The following is a 26,262-nucleotide window of genomic DNA, read 5'->3' on the forward strand; positions in this document are numbered from 1 at the left end:
GTATCCAAACTTACTGATTGATTGAGTTGGTGTCTTAAGACCACTTTATGCACAGTAAGGCTATTCGGGAGTAGATCTACAGTTTAAAGTGGGATCGAACCACCATGTGCCTCCATCGGGTATCGAACCCGGGACCCCTTGATTACAAGGCGACGACGCTACAACTGTCATACAAACTTACTGAAATAATATTCCAAGCGAAGTACAACATAAAAATAATGTTCAAATATTTCAATCGAAAATACTTATTTCGCAATATTCGTTTTAGAATGAATTCACGAAGTGAAAATATTATTTCATATGTAAATTCACTACTGCGTCAAAATTCAATGAAAAGTAGACGAAAGAGAATTATGATAGATGATATTTTTTGGACATGATTAAAACATTGCTTTTTCATAGGTTAAATTAAAGATTGATGTTTAACACACCCAATTTTAAAATTAAATATAATGAATGTCGCACCTCACTTTTTGTGCCACTTTTGGCTAATTTGCGAATATGGAACACTCACAAACATCCATGCTCAGGCCAGGATTCGAACCCGGGACCCCTAGCGTAGTAGCGCGATGTGCTAACCACTCCGCCACGGGGGGCGGCCATAAAATTGAAAAGAAATACTAATTGGAAACTTTTGTTAGCCTTCCCAAACGGGGACCAAAACATTGCACAGAACACTGAGTGTTGTGGGTGACTTGAGTGTCGCCTAGCGGCAGGAATATGAACTCTCAGCTTAACAAAACATACACGGACAAACTGTTCCTCGATCGTTCTGGTATGGTTTCATTAACGTAAATTCAATATTTTACGTGCAATAAATGTTTATAACCCCTCAAGTATTTCTGTAATAATATTCCTATTGTTATTATATAGATTAGCTATATTTCAGACTAAGGAACAAAAATTTCTGATTTATTCACACCTCTTAACAAAAGTGGGAACACTTTCAAAGCCAGTCTTATGCAAAGTTTAATGGTCCAAATATTAACAATTCATATCTACAATAAAATGTAGTTAGTTTAGATTTAGCATATACAGGAAAAACAGAGATTGAACTGCTTGTTATTTGTCAGGTCCGTAGCGAGGCGTAGGCTAGGAGGGGGTGGGTGCTGAAGCCTAGGGCGTCATGCGCAGAGGGCGCCATTTTAAGAAAATACAAAAATGGTCAATTTTGATAGGATAAATGACGATTTCGCTTAATTGAAAGCATAATTATTATCTTTCCGAGATATCGTTCTGATTTTGTAAACATTTTGTAAATTTTACTTAAGAATAATGTGTAATACACAGTTTGTAACAATTCAAGCACACCGTATTGTTTATTTGAATTATTATTCTTATCCTTTTTTTCTTCTTTTATGGCATGTATATAGTTTGGTATAGTTTGGTTTCCGGAAGTAGTGGCAATGATATGTTTTTAAAGATGTTCCTCACACATCAGGACATAACTGAAATATGCAAAACTCTCTACGAGTCTTTAAATTATATAACTTATTATAATTTTTAATGAATTTTTTATTTCATTTCAAAATTTCAAAATCATGGTTTATCACAAATCATGACATAACAAGAAAATGTCGATGGAAGCGCATAAAATTTCGGTACTTGGTAGTGCGAAGGGCAAGGGGGGGAAGCAAACTAAGGGGCTGATAACACCTAAATCACCTAAATCATCACTGTGATTCTGCTACCTATCACACAAAAATCACAACGAACTCGTTACCGTGAAATCAAAATCACACCTTTACCATCACTATTGGCTACACTGCCTCACGTCAACGCATGGTGAAAGTTCCAGCGAGTTGGCAACGTCAGTCTCGTCGGGTGTGAACCAGTTCGCTGGAGAACGGTGCCTCCAAGTCAGTCAGTCATTCAGTCAGTTGGTAGCCTCCAGTGCTGACGGAAGGTCGACCACTCTCTCCAAAGGGTTTGTCGTGTGCTTTCCGTGCGTGATTTAGTGAAATAAGTTCAACCAATCAATGGATCTTTCATAAGTCACCAGTCAATGTGAAGGGAAGAAGAACAATTATCGACACTAAACTTCGTTTCGGTCAAACCTCACTTGTAATTGATCGCAGTGCCCTCTTACGGTATTTCCAGTAAACAATAGTGTGGATAAAGTGCAAACGAGTTGATTAAGTGTGATATCTTGTGTTTCGGTCAATCGTGATCTCGCAAAAATATCCAGTGTTTTCTGTGACATACACTTGTAGTACATAATAAACAGCTATGTTAAGCGTGTGGCGTGTACTACCTTGCTAGTGGTAGCTAGAGGCGTCAAATTAAGGTAAATATTCGATCTTTTTTATTTACTTTTGTTGTACTAAATGCATATACACGTGTCTTGAGAAGCATATATGTTAGAAAAGTACTTGCCTGCCCTCTACACGCAGATTTTGAACTAATTTCATTTGTGTTATGTAATATTTTTTTCACTTTGTTATTTTACGTCGCTCTATTTAACATTATAGGCTAATCGTGAATGTCTATGATGGATGATGAAGTGGTATGACAGTTGATGAAACGGTAAATGCAATGGAACATTGATTTTTCTATCAAGATTTCGAACCAAGGACCTCTAAGTTAACCTCTGCAACAAGAAGGCCGGGTGTTGTCCACATGGAGGCAGCATTATTTGTTTATTTAGCATTTTCTTTCTGTGTCTAACGTGCAATAGGCACTGGCTCAATTTTCTGGGTGAGTCATGTCAGACAGTACTGTCTTACACGATCTCCCTGCATAAGTGGTACTGGGGTTCACCCAGCCTCTCATTACAGAAATTTCCGGGGGAGGGGGTGTAAAGGCAGCCGGAGAGTGATGCTAACCGCGTTTGCTATGACACAGATCTAGGGTGCGTAGTGCCAGACTTCCTAAACACCTAAATTCCTTCATACCACGTGCTACCACAATAGACAACAGCTTTCTTCAAGAACGTTTTGACAGGGCGTTATCTAGGTATTTAAAACCTCCTCAAACATCTTCGAAAAGATACTACCATAGAGAAATCTATAATTATAGATAGATTGATCTATCATACTACTAATAATATAGCATAAAACTGCTTTCTTTTCCACTCTTAATCGCAATATTTATATCGCCGTTAAGCTTTTCTTATTCTTGCCTACAGATGGGGCAAGAGACTTGCACAAACATTCTTCTACGCAGAATTCCAAGACATTATACTCCAAACTTAAAACCAAATCTAGAAATAAGAATATGAAAAGCAAAATCTAATAACTCTCACGTAAAGTAAATAAAAAATAACTTGATTTAGACCTTCTAGTAACTAACAAAAGTATCATGACACATTACTTAAATTATGCACTTTTACCTTTGTGCAGATCTACGAAAACAAAGAAAATTCATTCGCTATGATATGCGTTGCAAATTTATAAAATGATATAACTTGATTAAAATTGAAGTCAAATTGTGTCATTACAATACAAACAATTTTAAGGCATATTTAATAATGCCACAGGTCAAGTTTATTTTTAAAAATACAACTTTTTAATAACTTGACAGTTTCAGTGTTGCCATAAAAACAATAATAGCAGTAATAATATCAACAATAATAATAATGATAATAAATTTCTGTGACTCTGCCACCCCTGAGAGAAAATCTTGTGGGTGCTCTTCGTTGCAATAATAAAATTATTGGCAAACAAATGATAAATTAATAGTGTAAGATGAGAATTTTTTACCCATGGTTTAGAAATGCAGAAGGGTGCAAGTACATTGCGTCCATTTCGATCTTCAGCCGAGAGATCGGGAGAAGCGTGGCGGGCGGCGCTGACGGAGATGCCGACATTTGCGGCCTGCAATACCCGCTTATTTTTATAGACATATGCAGACATTTATATAAATATTGCAAAACGAGCACTAACCTGTGTTATAATTAATCATCTGTAATTCATCCAAGTTCTGCCCTTATATACACAAAAAAAAAACGCTTTATAAACTATGTTAAGAGCCGCAGATAATAAAACATTTTAATCATAATTTTGACCAGTAACGTCCTGCTTAAGTTTATATCCTTGAAAGAGTTTTGTGGCGATGGGAATCGTTTGGAGGTTTCGAATGTGCAACACTGTATCAAGATTACGCTGCAGACGAAACCGTTAAAAGTCAATGGTTTTCGTGAGCTTCCTTGCAATCCGAAATCTCCGAGCTCGACTTTTTTGTTCCTTCGCGACTAGATGAAGACAGAGCTGTGAATATAGTGGCGAGCAGATGTAAACCAAGAGCGTGTTAATTTCGTACTGTGCGCAAGAGTGTTATTCTTGGTTACTTGCCGTTACTTGTTTGTGTTATTGCAGTGTGTATGTGTGTTGTGTCAGTGAGAGGATTGGAATGCCAGCCGCAAGGTTCACGTTAGAACAAAGAATTCTTATGTATGACACTTACGTGAAAACAGACTCGTGTCGAGACATGTGTAGGCAATTTGTACAGAAATTCCCAGGCGTTTCAACTCCACATAGAGATACGGTTAGACATCTTGTCCTTAAATTACGAGAAACTGTATCGTTAAATTTTAAAACACCTAAGCAAAAACGACGGATTCTAACCGAAGCAAAACTCGATCATATTGGTGCAGCGTTAGAACGTTCTCCAAACAAACCTCTACGCCGTGTTTTACAGGAGATGGGCGTGTCAAAATCATCGGCACATACAGCCACTAAGCTACTAAAATTAAAACCGCACTCTTATAACACAGGTTAGTGCTCGTTTTGCAATATTTATATAAATGTCTGCATATGTCCATAAAAATAAGCGGGCATTACAGGCCGCAAATGTCGGCATCTCCGTCAGCGCCGCCCGCCACGCTTCTCCCGATCTCTCGGCTAAAGATCGAAATGGACGCACGGTACCTTAACCCGCCCCTCATCAATTCGAACACTGGACGATGGACGTACATGATGTTCTTCTTTCGTTGTATTCCAAACGCTTTTGATACGAAATGGCTGCTCTTGAGGGTAGGCGATGTTTCCGTGATAACTAGGTAGAGGAAGTTGATGACCTAAAAAATATAGGTATATGACCTATAGAATGTCCTAAAAAATGGAAAAAATGACCATTAAATTTGTTAGTTTCAGGTTAAAAATTGAAATGAAAAGGAAACAAAATATGCAACAAAGATTTCCAATGAAAACAACCGAATAATTTTAAAACAATTTAAGAAAGACGTACACACTGAATGAATTGGTGTAAAATTCATTAATTTCCGACATCTTTGTGGGGCCTCCCCGATGGCGCAGTGGTAGAGTAATTGCCTTGTAATCAAGGGGTTCCGGGTTCGATACCCGGTGGAGGCTCAAGTGGTTCGGATCCCACTTTAAACTGTAGGTCCAGTCCCGATTAGCCTTACTGTGCATAAAGTGGACTTAAAACACCAACTCAAACCAAACCCACATCTTTGTCCAGAAAAATTTCCCCACGGGTTTCACCGTCTGGCGAGGTAATTCCAGCCTCTCCTTATCTGATCTGGTGGTTTCCCCCGACACAACACTGTCAGCAGTTCAGCATTTATTTTGCTCGTAAATTGCAATCCTGCATAGGCCTATGTTCACCTTGATGAAAAGACTCAAGAATATTACCAAAATGAAATAAGTGACAAAATATTACGAAAGATGACGGGAAAATGCCGAAAATCGGGAAAATGAGCTAAAACCTGAAAATTAGCAAAAATTACCTTTTTTTGGGTTCTAGACGAAGTGTAATATTGTGTATATTTAATGGTCATCGTGTCCGAGATGTCAGAAAAAAGATGACATTTCATCAACTTCCACTCCCTAGTCATAATGCTGTCCCCTTGTAATGAAAGGGTTTGGATCTAACTTGAAACCGTTCGTCCAGTCCCGATTGGTCTATTTGAGCATAAAGTGGAGCATAAACAGTCTTCTGGCTTTTGTTCTCTTTTCCTTCTCTCTCATTCTATCCTACTCGTTCATTTTAATTCTCTCTTCTTCTTTCTCCTTATGCTTCTCTTCTCTTTTTTGCCTTTCTCCCCTCCTTTCCACCTCTCTCCACTTCTATCTCCCTTTTTCTTTCTTCTTCATTATCTCTTTCCTTCTTTCTCTGTTTTAATCTTACTCTTCGTTCTCCTTCTACGTTTATCCTTTCTCTATCTTCCTTACTTTCTTTCTTCGCGATTAGCCATACGTGCAGAAAAACCAAATCAAACAGTTTCTTCATCCTTATCTCGTTCCTCCTCCCAAATTCGATCAACGGTGGAAGCACACAGTGGTTCGTATCGTACGTTAAGCTGTAGGTCCAGTCCCGATTAGCCTATCTGTGCGTAAAGTGGACCTGGCAATCTCCCACCATATTCCTGATTCAACGCTACAACCAGGGCTGTTAAAGGTCTGTGAATCGTAAACAAATTCAATTCCGGTCCGGAATCAGCAAGCTTCAAGGGGTTCTGGACCGTCAAGAATATACTTATCGTATTTCAATTCGGTCCCTGGACCTTTTTTTTCGGAACAATGAAAATACGGTTCAAGTTCGGTACTGAAATGAAACAATACGCAACTTGGACCTAATTTAAAATGTGCGAGAGAGAAGGTTCCGGTCCTGTTACGGAATCCAATAGTACCCGGGGATGGGGGATTTGCCACTAGGCTCTCCTAGGCTATAGCTATAGTCCAGGGGTAGGGGGCACAAAAATGAGACGCTGAAGGGGCAGAAGTTTCAAAGACCACGATCATTAAAAATCCTTAATAATGAGATAATAGCAAAATATAACATGTCATGTTCTTTTGTTTCCTTTTTTTCATGAAAGATTAATGAATAAGTTTGGTACTAATTTATTATAAGGGTGACACCTATAAATAATTTATTTCGCACTTTTTTACATTGCTAACGTACTATTCTCGAATGCGGAACATTTCTTTAGGTGAAATAATGAATTTCTAATGAAAATAATGTCTATTTCTTACATTTACGAGTACTTACTGTTACTCGTTTTTTCGATTCTGTAACACACATTATGGCGATAGCGTGCTGGTTCATCGCGCGTTGTGAGAGTGTTTTGTCGATTTATGCAGTGTTGCAACCTTGTTCACCGGAAAATACCTACTTTCGTGCCCGGATTTGAAATTATGCTAATGCCTCGCAAACCATTGACGTTAGCCCCACAAACCATTTCCGTAAGGTTAGGTTAGGTTAGGCAAGCATAGTTAAAAAAAAAAAAAAAAAATACTCGACACGTCGTGTTATAGTGAAAACACGGCGAGTTTGAAACACTGACTACGGGGTTTACGTCATCTAACACACGGAACATTGTGCTCTCGTGCAGAAAGCAAATGGCGGCAGCAGAAACAGCGTGTCGGAAAAAGATTTTCGCAGAAAACAACACGCATTCGCATTGAAATGTATCAAAACTACATTCATGAACTTCCACAACGCTACAGAAAATGATTTGCGTAAGAAATCCGTCACCCCTATAGTAAAGTGTTACCATAAGTTTTATTAGAGCTAGGTCTTTGATGACCTTAAAATTGCCAAAAGATGACCTTTAAAAAATGCATTTATGACCTAATACATGAAAGAAAAAGTCCTATAAACTTAGAAAGATGACCTAGAAATTCTGAAAGATTTGTGAAACAAATTTAGACACTACCAAGAGAAATTCAAATTACAAATTAACGTTGCACTATCTATCACATGTTCATTGCGTATGGTAGTACAAGTACGAAAGATAACTTTTTGTCATCTGTTACACTTTAAGTACTGAGTTGCAGTACACAACGAAAATCATATGCAATTTTCAGAAGTGAATGATTGTCGGTTGTCGGACAAGAGAGCCTTGTACACGGAAAAACTTCTCTCGACTTCCGCCGACACAAGAGGAGCGTACTTGAAATGAACAATATCTCTTGCTGTTAAGTCACTTTCAATTCCGTGGAGTGCAAATTGCTTCCCTGACAAAATGTCCGATACAGAGCACAAAACTTTGTACCCCTTCTCTTTTAACAATAATCCGACTGACAACAATGTACAGGTATTTACTGATAGAGGGGGAAATCACATTGTTGGAGCTGAATTGTTACACAACAGCTTGTATCAAACATATTGTACAGAATTTCTTTGTTTCTTCAAACACAGTCGTTCTGAACTGCGCTGAAGGCAACGAGACGAGAGTCGGGAACCTCTCTCCTTCAAAGGGTCACATTTGCATGTAAAATGCCCCTTCTTTCACCAAAATGTAGAAAAATGCATAATATGACTTATAAAAAGCCGAAAAATGACTTAAACGGTTTAAAAAGTTTAAAAAATTACGTTTACTCCAAAAAGGGTCAAAAAATGCAAAAATGCCCTAACAAAGGCCTCCCAATTTATTCACTTACGTGTAAAACACGTTCCTATCTACTTATGCAATGTTTCTGCCTTACCAAAAAAAAAAAAAAAAAAGATGTTATTAATACAGAGCATTCAGTTTGTGGGTCCTTCTCCGCGGCCCTGCGGTCTGGTGCTGTGGTTTGGGCTCCGACTGCGGAACGGCATGGGTTCGAGTCCGCCTGGGTTCTCGGCCTGTGTGTAGGACCGGTGGCAACCCACCATCGTGAGGCAATTGGGGAGCTAGGAGTGAGTAGCGTAACCCGTTTTTGGAAATATCCTATAACGGCTGAGGGTTCGACGTGCTGACCCCACGTCACCCCATTATCGGTTGAAGATCTCCACACCTCTAGGTAGGATTGTGGAAGGGAGACTGGCAGTCGGGAGATAGGCCAAGGACCTTCCAGGGCTGTACACAGAAAAAAAACTGGTTTGTTTGGAATTACCAAAAAAGTTTGGTTGAGCTGTTTGGTTATGCTTTTTGTTTCCGATAACGAAATGTTGCTTGTAATTACTAAATAATTTTGTTTAAGAATACCAAAAAATTTGGTCAGACGAAATATGGTACTCGTAAACAAAATGATACATATGTAAGTAAAGAGAAACAAAACGTTTGGTTAAATTTACTATATGTGCGTGAGCGTGCTTTCGAATTTGAAATAACGATTGTCCAGTTTCGTCGAGTGTAGTATGAAAATCCTTTGTCGAAAATTGAAACTCATGTAGATAGATAATTACTCGAAGCGAGTTGTTATGTTGCTGTGAAACCTAATATTCTGAAAAAAAAGCTCAGAATATACTTACTTTATACTGAGTTTCCTACACCGGCCGCTAGATGGTTCTGTCAAAATGTGTAGAAGAAACATAAGTTTTTGGACAACAAATAATAGTATGTTTGATTATAATCATAGTGAAAAATTGTGCTTTAACACTCTTCAAAAGATATGTGAACATTAAAGCTACAAATTAAAGAAGAAAATGTACTGTAGTAAATAAAAGTGAATCTCCCATGAGCAACATTTTTGATTCTGAACATATAAGTAGAAGCTAAGTCCGGCGCAGAAAAACAAACGCTGCAAGGTTTTAAATTTACATCCTGAATGTGTATTTTGAGATCAGTTAGTTTCTTAAAACTATCCACCCTAGCTAAAATTAGACAGATTATAACATAATTAATTATGAATAAATTATTTAACAAATAATTTGGTCATTTTGACTAAGTTATTTGGTTTTCCTAAACAAATGGGCTACATTTTTTTAGATTTACCAAAATAATATTTGGTTTTGGTAACCAAAAAATTGTTTACGACAAACAAATAGAACTTGACCAAATATTTTGGTACTGGTGAACAATTGTTTGGTTGATGCCTATTTAAACAAACGATTTGTTCACCACTACCATTTTTTTGGTTAATCCAAACAAACATTTTTCTCTGTGTAGAGCCACGGGTTGTGGGTTATGTTATGCAATTAGTGGATGTGAAGTACCATCAGGGGCGCCGACTTGTCAAAATTATTGGGGGGCTCTGATCACTGAACTAAATTTATGAATGACTCCCTCCCTCCCTTTTTTAAGTTTTGGCCTCAGTATTCGGAATCTCGTAAAAGCCCATGCATTCCTCAAAAATATCAAAATTTTCATTCACAGTTCGAATGCAAAATGTCAATTGTTCACGAATGGATATGTCACAAGTTTTGTCAACCATAATAGCAAAATATTTTCGACTTTTAATATCTGCTACCACGGAGCGCAAAACAGATCTCCCTTATATATCAATGATCTCGTTCTGAATGTCATGTGAGAAACCATTTGTAGCCCGAACGTCCCATCCACTACCCTAGTTCATGCACATCGTCTTTTGAAACTCTTTTTAGTAAAAATGTTAACAATACTCATAATTATATACTTGGTATATAGTAATAAGTCATGTGTTTTGCTGTCTCTGGTCATAGCCCCCCCCCCCCCCAAAGTTGATGGTCTAGAATATTTGAAATGTGTATTTAAAGTTAAGTTCATGTGGCACAATTCAGAGTAAACTTTACAAGAGAAGCAAAATAATATATTAGATCCTCTTAAGCAAAATTATTTGGGGGGTTCTGCCCCCACATCGTTAACATTGGGGGGGCTCGAGCCCCCCCCAAGCCCTATGGAGTCGGCGCCTATGAGTACCATTAATACAAAACTAATATAATAATGATAGCCGGCATAACCTAGGAGGGGGCCTAAATTTTTTAAATCCCCCACTGATAGAACCCATTAGAATTTATGGGTCCTGGAGCTTGAACAACTCTGGCTAGAACCTGCGACGAATCGTAAGCATGGCGTCAAAATAACCGTGGGAGTATGTTCGGGGAACATGTCGTACACAATGCTTTGCAGGGCCAGAACAGTCAACAACAACAACAACGCGAACCTGAATCAGGATCATTTTGACAAGCTTTCACCTTTCGAAACAGTGTTTCGAAGCGCAACAGCCCTTTGAAGGAATGGGCTTGCTAGGCGGCTTCTCATTGGTTGACGCGTGGTCAGCGCATCGAGTCCCATCGCCACTGTTTCCTGGCTTTCTGGACCGACGACAAGCTACTCCTATTCACTACGTTGACGTTCAATTGTTTTTAAATGTTAGTCCAAGAAGATACGAGCTATTATTGGACAAAACTGAACAATCGCATTCAGTGGCGAAAACTCCATTCGAGGGAGGGGGTAGTGGGATATACCACCCACCCTCATATTTCAGCTATATATATATATATATATATATATATATATATATATATATATATATATATACATACATATATATACATATATATAGCCCACACCTATGTTCATATAAACTTTTTTCATTGTTTACATGTAAGGAACACGCTCCTGAAGTTATGCCACCTATTTCTGGGACACCCTGTATATATATATATATATATACACACACACACACACACACACACACAGGGTGTCCATAAAGAACAGCAATAATACAGCAAATCCGGGGTGTCTACGTAGCTCCAATTGACAATGGCGCGAAATCAAATGTGGAACATGACCAGCATTGGATGCAGGAAGGTGCATCAACTGATGCATTAAAGTGCATCTCGACTGATAGAAATCCTCTCTTGAATCAAATGATGCACTTTGGTGTTTCTTTCACGGCTTACAAAAATGCACCAAAATGCATCAAATGGTGTGTACCTGATTCTGTGAAGAACCTACAAAACACACCTAAGTGCATCAATCGATGCATTCTGGTGCATCAATCGGTATGATGCATTTAGTTTTCTGTGTGTGTAGTTTGCATATTTTCCGAGGTTTCAGAAAGTTTGGTGGATCTATACCAAGAGAAAGTAAACTGTCCTTCCTTGCCCCTCCTCCCCCCCCCCCTCCTTTGGCACACAATCGCTGCTACCTGGTCACACGTATATATTTCTTGTTACAAGACTTACTAATACATGTCAACGAACATATAATCACAGAATATGTGATATAATATAACACGTTAGAAACAGGACGCCCCTTATTGGGGGGGCTCTGATCACTGAAATAAATTAATGAATGACTCACTCCCTCCCTTTTTTAAGTTTTGGCCTCAGTGTTCGGAATCTCGTAAAAGCCCATGAATTCCTCAAAAATATCAAAATTTTCATTCACAGTTCGAATGAAAAATGTCAATTGTTCACGAATGGATATGTCACAAGTTTTGTCAGCCATAATAGCAAAATATTCTCGACTTTTAATATCTGCTACCACGGAGCGCAAAACAAATCTCCCTAATATATCAATGATCTCGTTCTGAATGTCATGTGAGAGCCATTTGTAGCCCGAACGTCCCATCCACTCTCCTAGTTCATGCACATCTTCTTTTGAAACTCTTTTTAGTAAAAATGTTAACAATACTCATAATTATATACTTAGTATATAGTAATAAGTCATGTGTTTTGCTGTCTCTGGTCATAGCCCCCCAAAGTTGATGGTTTAGCGGTCTCAGCCCCCCAAAGTTGATGGTCTATAACTAGAGGCACATATTTTTGGTAAATATAAAAGAAAACTTTTGGTACAAAAACAGAGTCAATTTCGGGTTCAAAAGCGGTAAATAAAATGAAATTTCGCTGTTACAGCGGTGAAAAAGCGGCACATAAAATGACATTTTGGTTTTAAAAATGGGAATATAATCCCAAATTTGATTTTAAAACTGCACTTATTACACAATATAAACATATCCCTTCTAATAGCACATTAAATCATTACCAGAATATTAAGTTAATTCCTGTAAAAAGGGGTCCATTTTTGTTTCTCAAATATTTACAGCAGAATTAATCATTTTTACATGAATTGCATAACTCGCAGGATAATTCTGACTTCAGAAAGTGTCGCGTCTGTAAATAAACGGTAAATTTTGTGTTTAAGAGTCTATTTCGCATTTTGCAGTTCATTTCGCATCATTTCGTGACAAAACAGGGTAGGAAAATGCACCTCACACCTTTCAGAAACATGAAAAATTAACATTAGAATGTGTTATTTCACATTTTGTGTTTTCGTCAAAAACGAAATATGCATGCCTCTATCTATAACATTTCAATTGTGTATTTAAAGTTAAGTTCATGTGGCACAATTCAGAGTAAACTTTACAAGAGAAGCAAAATAATACATTAGATCCTCTTAAGCAAAATTATTTGGGGGGGCTCTGGCCCCACATCGTTAACATTGGGGGGACTCTAGCCCCCTCAAGCCCCATGGAGTCGGCGCCTATGATGCCTAGCAATAAAGAAAAACAATAATTTTTTTGCCAAAAATGAAAAGAAGAAACTTAAAAAAGTAGGTATAGATGGCTCTAGAAGTACAATTTTATATATTATCTTTTGAATACATTTTAGTTGTTGCATTTATAAGATTTCAACTATTTACAAGTACACAAAAAAATGATTCTTAATACTGTTGTAATCAATATTTTAGACTTATCGCTTACTGCAGGGTTAACACCTTTTATGCAACTAAATCCTTTCAGGAGAAATAGTCTTTCTCGTAAAGGAGAGGGTTTAGTTTTAGTGAAAGTTAATTTTGTAAGATCAATTCTTTCAATATCTTTTTTCTCTGAGAAGACAAGGCAAGCTCAATCTACGATTAACACCTTCATTAATTTATTAATGAGATAATGTACATTTTTTACGTTGTGGAATCGCCAATGCACTTGAACAGTGCACAATGGTCATTCATTAATCTACTTATATATCATCTCGTATATAAAAATGGATGTATGTGTGTTCAGGCATAACTCTGGAACGCCTGGAGCAATTTCAACCAAACTTGGTACACATATGACTTACAATCTGGAAAGTAATACTGTGGGGATAAGACACCCCTGCCACCCCTAAGGGTTGGGGGTGTGAAGGGGGTGACATGTAAAAATAATCGAAATCGACCGATATTAGTGTGGAATCCATAGTTTTCGGAGACGCTTAGCTAATCGATGACATTCACCATGACATTTGAGAGAGAGATAGAGAGAAAGAGGGAGGAGAGAGAGAGAGAGAGAGAGAGAGAGAGAGAGAGAGAGAGAGAGAGAGAGAGAGAGAGAGAGAGCTTTCTCGATGACAACCGGAGTGGATTTAAGACCGCTATGTTTCTCCCACGGACAATTTTATGTTGCTTACTCAAGGGGTGGGTTCACCAAAGAATTTATTCTTGCTCCTGGAGGTGAAACTAAAAATGTTGTTTAGTATAATCAGGTTTTGAGTTAAATTAATATTATAGTGAATTTGTAAAAGATTTTACTTTATAATTTGAATACTGTACTTATACTTTTAAATACCTGTAAATAAACTTAGTTACATTTTACACTATAGTTAGAATTCATTATTTTCCTGTCTAATAGATAAATAAATAACCGGGCAACGCCGGGGAATCAGCTAGTTTATCATAAAAATGAACCGGTTCAATCGCTTTGATTAGCGTTTAAATACTAAATGAACAGCCAAAAATTAAGAAGTGTAGTTAGTTCAGTGTAATTTAGGAGATGAAAGTCCCGCCCTTGAATAATAATAGGAATAGTAATACGAGAAATTATGGATTGAAATGCAATCCAGTGTAAGCAAGTAAATAGTTAATAATAATAGTAACTTTATCAAAAAGTACTAATTGAAACAAGGTAAGAAAACTTAGTGCATATTAAGCAAAACACATTTCTATCCCATATACAATAAGACAGAAATGTTTAAATAATACTAATTATAATAAAATAAGATTTAGTGCACAATAAACAAAATACATGTAAACACAAAATATGAACCCCTTGGTGCCCTTATTGGTGGTTCAAAGCGTCCAGTTGTCAACTAACAATCTCCTCACTAGAAGGTTATAGGTTCGAACCCTGGACTTGGCTTGTGTCTGTGTGTCTTGTCGGTCCATCGATTTAATCTAATCATCTTCATCGTCACGATTAGCCAGCGGCGGTATGGAAACGGCGCTTGATACCCAACCAAATATCCAACTTTGGTACGTCACAAAAAAAGTCATACAAATCATATTTACCCAAATCTCGAATATATCGATCTCATCTTCGTACCGATTTTTAAACGGTAGTGTCGATCTCGATATCGAATCGAATTTCAAAGCGATTCAATTCCAGTTGTCGGATATCCTTACTATAGCATTGGCATCATTGAATGGGTATTTTTTTTAGTATGATTACGTCATCATGAAAGAAAATTGTAATTGTCACACCGGTGACATTCTCAGCTTGCATATCACGCCGACAGTAGGTCAGCAGGGACTTCGTGGGGCCACGGGCGAGGTGGAAGGGGGGAGGCAAATACCATGCTATTACCTTTCGGCTACGCATCATTGAGTAACGGTACGCGTAAGTGGATTAATTTCACACCTCGGCAGAATGCAAAGGATTAACGGTTACCTCTATCAGTCACGTCCACGTAGAGTCGGCTGCAAAAATATTACAAAGCGTTCTTTTTTTCCTGGTTCATTCCCTTAAGGACTGAAATTGTTCTTGTTCTTTTGTTTCAATTCTTACTCAGTCCTCTCGTTGCCAACATGAGCGTCACGACGTGGGGGGGGGGGGGGGGGACGGGTTCGTCAACCACCCTGGAAATTGACATCGTGCAATCGATAAAATTTAGTGTAAAATACTGAAATCACGTTATATTTTCATATTCTACTATTTAATCCATGGAATGGTTTCACAATTACAAAATACCAAAAATTTTAAGTAACAGTCCACACAACATAAACTTTATGAGTAAAATTTCTTGAACGATGTGTGTAAAAATTAAAAAGAAAACACAATAACTATAAAATTCAGGACACTAACTGTATGAAATGTAAGATAATAGTAGTAATAATAGTAATGGAAAAGAGTAGAACTAGATATTCACTCATCTTGTGGATCGAGTATTATAATAATAATAATAATAATAATAGATAATTTGGAATACAATTTGATGGTAATAGTTATTATTGTAAAATAACAGTACAATCGTGCTAATAATAATTATTGTTATTAAATCTACTAGTCAGGTTTTATCAAAGGCATGGACCCCGCCCCCCCCCCCCCCCTTTACAAAAGATTCTGGGGACGCCCATGGTTCTCGGGCTCGGCTCGATTTTTAAACACTCGTCTCGGAATATATACAATGCCATTGCACAAACTTTCACAGCGTTTTTTTCTGTTTGACGTTTCGTTTCGACGCTACGAGCCCTCTAAAAACTCAAGTTTATCCTCAATGTGTATACAACCACGCACCACGTAGTAAAGAACGGATGGATAATAAACCTTTTCAAGAAAGGCCTCATCTCCAGGAAGCTATCAATTCGCGGCAAGCCACGGCACCTAGCGACCTGTTGAGTGAGATGAGTCAAGGCAAAATGGATAATAAACCTTTTCCTGCTCCCACAAAAATAGGCAATAATTAGGCTGGAGAGTTCAATGAACTAACCGATCTTTAACTACGCACCGGTAATGATCAGGCTGGAAAGTTCATACGAACTTACCGATCTCTGTAAAGAACGGATAGTGGCCTAATATTCCTTTGACGAGGATGCCTTGTTACGTTTCACTTAGAAGCATAGGCGTAGCTACGGGGTGTGCCGGGTGTGCTTAGCACACCCTAATGGGCTGATTTATCAAAGAGAATTAAAGACAGATATTTCAATAAGAGAGAAAATAATCGGAAGTTTGTAAGAAGTTGAAAATGTCATTACTTGGCACAAACGTGTGCATTATCGCTGATGAAACTGGTGTCTATAGATTTTCGATGTCATTGGAGAAAGAAGATATTTACTGCATTCTACTCTGTACTACAGCGCCTTTCTTCTATACCTGTCACAAGCTGCACGTGTGAGAGAGAGCTTTCTCCAAGCTTTCCCAAGTTAAAACTAAATTAAGAGCAACTCAGAAGCAGGGTTCGAATCCCGGTCGGGCTTGGTTGTTTGTGAATGTCCATTCATCAATTTCATCATTTCATCACTCATCCCCATCTTCGCAAATTAGCCAAGAGGCACAAAACGCGAAGTAAAATAAACTAAATCAAATCAAATCAAAACTCAGAAGCAGGATAGATTGGAAGCCCTGCTCTTGCTATTTGTGGAACAGGAAAAAGCTTAGTCTATTGATGTAAATGAAGTTACTGATGAGTTTAAGAACATTGTACCTTTTGACAGACGTCTCTTGTTATAGATGACGTGCATTTTGATGTATTTGTTTGTAACATTTATGAACATTTTGTGTGTGTGTAATTTCTATGCAATTTGATTTTTTTTCTACTACATATATTCAGAAATTTTCAACACTGACATTTAGTGAATTTATATTCCTGTACAAACATCAATGCAGTTAAAGAGCCAAGTGATTGTGTTCAAAATCTTCTACGAAATAGGTACACCACCTCATTTTTTCTTTGTGCACACCCAAATATAAAGTTCTAGCTACACCTATGCTTAGAAGTCTCGTCATATTGGTCTTAATAGCTGAAACTTTCATTCTGAATTCTGCTTCTACATTTAACTAAACTGATTTTATATAGGCCTATTTGTTTCTAAGAAAAGTGAGAGATTAAATCATTTCTTTCCACAAGTGTGACGATTTAAAAGGCGTTACTATCTTCAGCGCCATCTTTTGATATCCTGGAAAGCCTTCTCGTTTTAAGTGAGCTAACAAATTCGATCTTTTACGGTTTGGAAATGCCCACAATAAATTGAACCATCATTGCTATGTAATTGCATGTTTTTCCTTTTCTATTTAGCAAAGCAAAAATGACACAAGATAGGAATGATATACATGAATTTTGCATAACATATTTGAGGATCATATTTTTCCATTTAGAGTACATATGTTTACTTAAAATGTACTATTTTCACAATTTCACTAGTTTTCAATTACCATATGCGGGACAAATATTCAAAATATAGTTCCCCAAAATTCTGTAATCTTTATCTAACAGGTCCGCCATTTTACATCCACAAACTCATTTCAACCAATGAAAATCACACATCAATAATTCGTGCTCTGTGTGTGAAGCGCCTTACCACACGAAAGGAAATGTCCCTCGTCGTGGGAAAATTCAAGCAAAATTTTGGATTATAAGAAAAGAAAAAAATCATTGAAAATTTCAAAATTCCAGATATGTTTGAAGACACTCAGCTTTCATTATTAAATTCATATTCGAATACAATAATATATTTTTCATTTCTTTTGGTAGCGTAATTTATTCCTCACTCTTAAAATTAATCGTGATTAATGTCTTGGGAACAATTAATAACTTGTCATCTTGCACACAACTCTTGGCTGCGTGTTTATGAAACTTCATATTTTGTATATCTTCCGCAATTTTATTATCAGTCATTCTTCCCACATTTTCACTAATTCAGTCTATCCCAATATTTCTGTGAAAGTCTCTACTTATAATAATAGCTGAAAATTTGTTATTACGATTTCAATTGTTATGAGATACAGGGAAATTTCTTACCTTCAAAAGGAAGATCGTGCTTCTGGTAGTGGCAACATTGACTAGAAGTTAAAATCTGAAGATAAAGAAACAGCAAAGTAGGAAAAGGAATATGTTTTGAAATTGAAGACCACACATTTGCTTGTAACATACTTTGAAACTTCTCAGTTACCAGAGATGATAGAACTGTACTTCTGCAGATTTCGAAGAAAATAATGACATGTACGTCAATTTTCACTCAACTTTCGCAGTTACAATAAACACAATACGATTACAAGAAATTCAGCAATGTATAAATTCGTAACGAACAGCGAAATTTCTAAACAATATTTATGCAATATACATAACTTAGTCACTCACGTAAGGAAATGATAATAATAGACAAGGAATGTTATGAAATTCGTTAATACATAACTCTTTTTATTTACTTTCTTTAAACATGTATAGTATATCTTGCAAAACTATAAAAATGTGTGTTAATTCAGTGTGGTGCCATCTATGATCGTTTTTTATATTAAATACATATACGTATATCTTGGTGCATACCTCTAAAATTTACTTTAAAAGTACGATATTTTAACTTTACCTTATTAATATCTAATAAACATGGTACTTTTACTTCAAATCGTGACTTCCAGGTTTCTAAGGAACTTGTATTACAACGAAGAAAGTTTTAATGTCCATCTCATATCTTAGATCACTCCAAGGAAAAAGTTCCAAGTCATATTGTAAATTACTTTCACCTGCAGATTCCATCTTTTCCACGGTGTGTGATTAGTGTGACTTAAAGAGCACCATAAATTACCCTTTTAAGAAACTGAATTACTTTCAAATCTTACCGTTTGCAATAAAAAAGAGGGGAAAATGAGTGCTAATAAAGGTTAAAACAGGTTGTAAAATGAGTTGTTTTTGTTACACGTCATAACATCATAGTTGAACTCGAATTTTATCTGGCAACTATGAAAGTGACTGTAGTTCATAGGAGATAAAAGATGGCGTGATGTTGGATGTTTGCATTAATTTCCATGAAGAAAGTGTATACTTCATAATGTTTATAAGTTCTTTATACGTTTCGCAGAGAATTTTGAATAATTAGTTCTCAATCACTTTCTTAGGGTTTGAACTTCTTTTCAAATCTATTCTGATAAAATACATGGATACAGTATGTAGGCTAACATTGTTATTCGTACACAGAATTTGCGAGGAAAAAATGTCATATCTACTAGTAAATATAATCATTTTCATATATACTTGGAAATTAATGTTAATGAAGGTTTCACCAACAAATGTCAATAAAAATGTATGTTCAAAGTGTATAAACAGAGCATATAATTTGTGTGAAAAGAGAAAAACACGCTCTTTCATGCAACATTGTTATTCAATCTTCCTCGCATACAGCGCCACCGCTATTCGGGCGATTTCGTGCAGTTTGCAACTACGTAACAAGTTTGAACATCCAAGCGCGCTCCCCGTCAAGAAGAATGCTGACGTAGGTATTGTTGTAGGCCTATCATCTATCTATCAGCATGTTCGAAATGGGCAAGGTGAAGGAACTTAGTTCCGATGTGAAGGATGTTGTTATAAATCTGGCCCTTAGAGGTTATTCGTTAAGAAAAATTGGACAACAGTCAATAAATCACACTCCTCAGTTCAATCTCGTACATAGTAAACAAATTTAGAGAGGAAGGTTCAACACAGAATGTGCCGAGAAAACCAAAATAGAGACGGTTGAATAAACGGGATGAACGCTTTATTTTAAAAGGAGTGCCAAACCCTTGACGGAGAGAAAATGCCTGCTGACAATATCTTACTGCCACGTTGAAACGTTGTAGGACTGCATTTTATATCAGGCAAATTGTCCACGACAATGTTCATCCACTTTATTAAGCAATGCGGTGAGGTTCAAATTGTCAAATAAAATGTATGACGTAGGTGAAGAATGAATGAAAATTGTGGTGGACAATTTACCTGGCAATATTTACGCATTCCACAGTACGTTTCACATTTCCCCCTGGTGGTGGAACTTTAAAAAAAGCTCTTTAAATGTACTCGAAACTTCTAGAAACCACAGTTGCATTGCAGGAATGTTCTCACTTGACGCGAACACGCAGGATACAAAACGAAATTGCGCCGCGGTCATGGAACACTTGTGCACGAATCTGTTTCCGCTGTATAAAGCGAGAAATGACTGTTCCAATTTTGTTCTCTCTCTTGCCTTCATGTAATTGTTACGCTCCTGATCCGCCATTTTTCGCCCCGGCGACGGAGGAGGAAATCGAATTATCAACGACTTTTGCGCGTCCGAGATTTTCGCTCCAGTTATGCAACAAACGACGTGAAGCATTCCATATCTCGCTGTTATCTTCGATATCGAAGATGAGATTGGGAAAGTTCTCTTATTTTCGTTACGCTAATAAAGCGCTAATATGTGTGAGGGTTGGCCACGAAAATAGGGTCTACTTTTTTCAAACATTTGAAAAGCGTTTGGCTATCATACCCTCGACCTTAACCTGGCCCTGGTTGTTGTTGTTGACTTGGTGTTTTATTTCCACTTTATGCACATATAGGTCAATTGGGACTGGAACTACAGTTTAAAGTTCGATACGAAACGCTATATGCTTCCACTTGATATCGAGACCCTTTGGTTACAAAGCAACCACATGTATTTTGTTACACTTGTCAGAATTGTAATATTTGCAGTGTTCTAAAGATTTTTTTATTATCGTCTACGTAATCAACTTTCGTTACTAGTGTTCGGATTTTTATATGACCTAAAAACTTCTGTAATATGCATTTATGTCCTTAAAATTAGTAAAATATGACCTTAAAAACTGAAAATATAACGAATAGGATATATGTAAAATTTAAAATGACTGACGTTTAAAAAATATATGAAGCACAATTTCCAAAAACAAACTATATTACATACATTTTCATTCATACACGGACGAATAATATTTGGGGTAATTATTGAGAAGAAGTATGCTTTTCTAAAATAAAGAATCACAAGAAAATGAAACGTACAAAAACATCTTCTGGCTCTCATAAAAATGTTTGAAAAGTACAGTGCAGAAAATGCATTAAAAAAAAGTTACATCACGTCATCTCCATCACTACGGTTGCACTGAATTACAATATGCACTTTCAAATTATCAAATTTGAATGCCCTTCTGTTGTCCGCAAGCACAGTCTTATACCTGGAGAAACTTCTTTCCATATCTGAAAAATGTTAGATCATTTGGGAAAGTTCTAAATTTTCGCCCACTTGCACATCTTTTCCGCAAACAACGTCAGAAATTTCACAAAGGGTTGAATATCCAGGGTTTCGTTGAAGCACACTTTTCAATTTTGCATTTACTTTGTCAGCTGCTTCACTCTGCGCTCGCGATAATTTCACACTCTCTGGCCACTTCACTTTCGGCATCTTGAAATTATAACAACGTGCGTGTTATTTGCAAAGTTCGTTCCCCTGCTTTCTGGAGCAGGGGCGCCGACTTGTCAAAATTATTGGGGGGGGGGCTCTGATCACTGAAATAAATTGATCAATGACTCCCTCCCTCCCTTTTGTAAGTTTTGGCCTCTCGTAAAAGCCCATGAATTTCTTAAAAATATTAAAATTTTCATTTACAGTTCGAATCAGAATGTCAATTGTTCACGAATGGATATGTCCCAAGTTTTGCCAACCATAATAGCAAAATATCCCCGACTTTTCATGGAGCGCAAAGCAGATCTCCCTAATATATCAACGATCTCGTTCTGAATGTCACGTGAGAGCCATTTGTAGCCCGAACGTCCCATCGACTCTCCTAGTTCATGCACATCTTATTTTGAAACTCTTTTAGTAAAAATGTTAACAATACTCACAATTATATACTTACTATATAGTAATAAGTCATGTATTTTGCTGTATCTGGTCATAGCCCCCCCCCCCCAAAGTTGATGGTTTAGCGGTCTAAGCCCCCCAAAGTTGATGGTCTATATTTCAAATCTGTTTTTAAAGTTAAGTTCATATGGCACAATTCAGAGTAAACTTTACAAGAGAAGCAAAATAATACATTAAATCCTCTTAAGCGCAATTATTTGGGGGTTCTGCCCCCACATCGTTAACATTTGGGGGCTCGAGCCCCCGCCCCCCCCCCCCCCCCCCAAGCCCGATGGTGTCGGCGCCTATGTTCTGGAGCAAAGATGGTCTCTGGATGCACTGCGAACTGGAAGCTTCAAACTGTTAACAACATGATTCCTTTCTTCCCTGCCTTGGCACTGATACGCTCCCTCACTGAAAATAACCTACACTTCCAATGCTGTCTGGTTGCCGTGTATAGATGAGGGGGTGGGAGGGGCAGAACAGCTAACGGTAAGGAATCAACAATAGCCTAACAATCTTTAAGCCGATTGCGGACAAAGAAAGAGCGATTGGAAAACAATTTCACTGTTTACTTTCTAAAGCTAGTCCAGGAAAAATACACCGTTGGTCGTTTTCCAACCAAGGTCGAAACAAACTAAAAAAAATCAGCCGTTAAGATAAGTTTGCGAAACAAGCCAGGAAATTATTTTCAAACAGCGGAAATACTATGTGTTGAACATGAAAATATGCTTTTACTCCACACTTTTGGGCCATATTATGTCCTAAACCGAAAATATAGTAGAAATATGCATTTATATGACCAATAAAAGCAGTGTTATTGATTTCAAAACACCAAGAAACGAGCTTAAACTAACTTAACAAACAGAAAACCAGCGCCTGGGAAAATATGATATGTCATAAAAATCCGCAACAAAAATCCCCCTGCAACAACTCACTTTCGGGGCCCCCTTGAAAAAACTACAAATTAAATGCTTCAATTTTAGCTTAAAAAACACTATTACTTGCAGTCATTGAACTTTTAACAACTGATCCCAACCATACCTTCCTCTTCCTTGTAACACAAACTCTTACTGAATCTCCGCCTTAAGTTTCGTATTAACCTAATTTATCATTCAAGAGTACAATCCTTAATTACACGTTGCCAGACCAACGCCTGAAATGTTAGGTTTAACTAGACGAAATTGTTTTGCACAACCTCCGCGCTCGTGGACATGTTGATTCTCCATCGTTACGTCACGGCTGGCACAATATTGCCAGCTCCTAACGCTGCCGGCGAGTATCTGCCTTCTAGCCAGCACCTGGACGGACGCTCACGTGGATATTTTTGAGGTCGACATCTGAAGGAACGTTACATAACTCCCCCCTCGTGCTTCTGACCATGTTATTTCTTGTACGGGATCTCTTGCGCAACTTCATTGAGTTTAAAATCACTTGGTTACGACGAACACGTGATACTGCCATTCTCCTGTCCTGCGTATTGGACGTTTTCGTGTCGGAAGACTTCGTTGTCGTGGGTGTTAGCAGTGGCCAGTGGCGAATGGACGACTCTCATTCTGTTATTGTTAGGTTTAAATGAGGAATTTTCAGTGCCTCCCCGACGGCGCAGTGGTAGCGTCACCGCCTTGTAGTCAAGCGGTGTCGGGTTCGATACCCGGTGGGTGCACATTCGGGTCCTACTTTAAACTGTAGGTCCAGTCCCGATTAGCCTTACTGTGCATAAAGTTGACTTAAAACCATGGTTGTTAAAGGTCCAGGAATTTGAAATAAAATCCATTCCGGTCCAGGAGAGTAAATCAGCAAGCGTAAATAGGTTCTGGACCGTGAAGAACCTTTTTATCTCTTAAAGTATATCAATTCGGTCCAGGGACCTTTCTTCTCCATCAATTTAACTACGGTCCAGGAACCTTTTTTAAGACTGAATTTAACTACGGTCCAGGAACCTTTTTTAAGACTGAATTTAAATACGGTCCAGGAACCTTTTTTAAGACTGAATTTAAATACGGTCCAGGAACCTTTTTTAAGACTGAATTTAAATACGGTCCAGGAACCTTTTTTAAGACTGAATTTAAATACGGTCCAGGAACCTTTTTTAAGACTGAATTTAACTACGGTCCAGGAACCTTTTTTAAGACTGAATTTAAATACGGTCCAGGAACCTTTTTTAAGACTGAATTTAAATACGGTCCAGGAACCTTTTTTAAGACTGAATTTAAATACGGTCCAGGAACCTTTTTTAAGACTGAATTTAAATACGGTCCAGGAACCTTTTTTAAGACTGAATTTAAATACGGTCCAGGAACCTTTTTTAAGACTGAATTTAAATACGGTCCAGGAACCTTTTTTAAGACTGAATTTAAATACGGTCCAGGAACCTTTTTTAAGACTGAATTTAAATACGGTCCAGGAACCTTTTTTAAGACTGAATTTAAATACGGTCCAGGAACCTTTTTTCCAGACTGAATTTAAATACGGTCCAGGAACCTTTTTTCCAGACTGAATTTAAATTCGGTCCAGGAACAATTCTTTCGGTTCAATTTAAATTCAGTCCAGGTTTATTTTTCATTGAAACAATACGCAACTTACACCGAATTAATATTGTGCGAGAAAAAAGGGTTCCGATCCTGGAGCGGAATGCATTAGAAAATGAGGAAGTTTCAAGACAATTGTAATGGTGCAAGGAGGATAAATATAAGGTTATAGCGAGAAAGAATGGGCAAAAGTGATAGAAAAAGTTGAAAGCAAACGAAAAATGAAGGAGATGTGGAGATAGAGAAGAGGAAAGAAAGAAATTGAGAAACAGAAAAAGAAAAACCTAAAATCCAGAAGAAGAGAGAAGAAGATGGAGAAAGAGAAAGAAAAGAAGAGAGAAAGAAATAGAGAAACAGAAGAAGAAGAATCAAAGAGACGTAGAAAGATACAGAAACTGAAGAAGGATGGAGAAGGAAAAGAGGGAAGAAAGACATAAACAGAAGAAGAAAGACAAAAGGGAACAGAAGCCAGAAAGAAAGAGATGGAGAGATAAAAGAGGAGAGAAAGAAACCGATGAAGAAAGAAATAAAGATATAGTAGGGAAAGAAAATAAGAGATAGGAAATAGAGAAACAGAAGAAGAAAGAAAGAGATGGAGAAATAAAGGAGGAGAGAAAGAAACAGAAGAAGAATGAAATAGATGGAGAAAGAGAAGAAGAAAGAAATTTATTGAAAGCTAGAGGTACAAGAAAGAGAAGAAGCGAGAGGAAATTAGAGAAACAGGAGATACAAGAAAGGGCCAAAGAAAGAAATAGGTAAATGGAGAAAATAGGAAGAACGAAAGAGAAGCAGAGAAAAATCAACAAAGAAATAGGGAAGTAGAAACATTGAAACAGACAGAGAGAGAGAGAGAGAGAGAGAGAGAGAGAGAGAGAGAGAGAGAGAGAGAGAGAGAGAGAGAGAGAGAGAGAGAGAGAGAGAGAGAGAGAGAGAGTAATCGGGACTGGACCTACAGTTTAAAGTGGAATCCGAACCACTATGTCCATCCACCGGATATTGAAACGGGAACCCCTTCATTACAAGGCGATGACATTACCACTACGCTATCGAGCAGGTCCTTCAATTGTAAACAATTTACATAATAGTTTTCGGTTCAACCTTGCTCGCTCCTCCCGTGAGAACGTACCACATGTCGTGAGCACATTTGATTACCTACATCAACCAATCACGCATGTGCGTCTCATTCCGCGTGTGTGTTCATATGGGTCGCATAATGATACACGCTCCAGTATGCATTAACGTCCAAGGATCTCACATAACGGTGGGTTTCACTACACGGTTGTAACTTTCGGTCATTTTCCTGTCTCATGAGGCATGGAGCGATTATGCGTTTACCTTATAAAACTAGAATGCGTAAATAGGCTACTTCTTCAGAGCACGCTTACTTTCTCCAAAGATAAGCATTGGAAACCGTTTCGTTTAATAAAAAAATATTTCTTGTTTTGAATATAATATTTATCTGCAAAGAGGTAGTATTTTAGAGGTTTGAAAGATAACTGCAAATTAATCAAAGCAAATTTGATGTCCCTTGATTATATTCTGTGTTTCCTTATATCCTGTTCTCTCTCCGTCTTCATTCTTCTCATT

The 26,262-nt window shown here is 37.5% G+C and overlaps 1 protein-coding gene across 1 annotated transcript in view; it reads left to right on the forward strand.

Moving 5' to 3' along the window:
- Positions 1 to 1,885: 1,885 nt before the first annotated feature.
- LOC145979449 (uncharacterized) overlaps positions 1,886 to 26,262 on the forward strand; it is a 215,684-nt gene continuing 191,307 nt past the window's right edge. The window contains exon 1 of the mRNA XM_083112352.1: positions 1,886 to 2,287. The gene's annotated coding sequence lies outside the window, so the exon portion shown is untranslated. The remainder of the gene's footprint in view (positions 2,288 to 26,262) is intronic.

This window comes from Lepisma saccharinum, chromosome 26, assembly GCF_977018435.1.
Source record: "Lepisma saccharinum chromosome 26, izLepSacc3.1, whole genome shotgun sequence".
NCBI lineage: Eukaryota > Metazoa > Arthropoda > Insecta > Zygentoma > Lepismatidae > Lepisma > Lepisma saccharinum.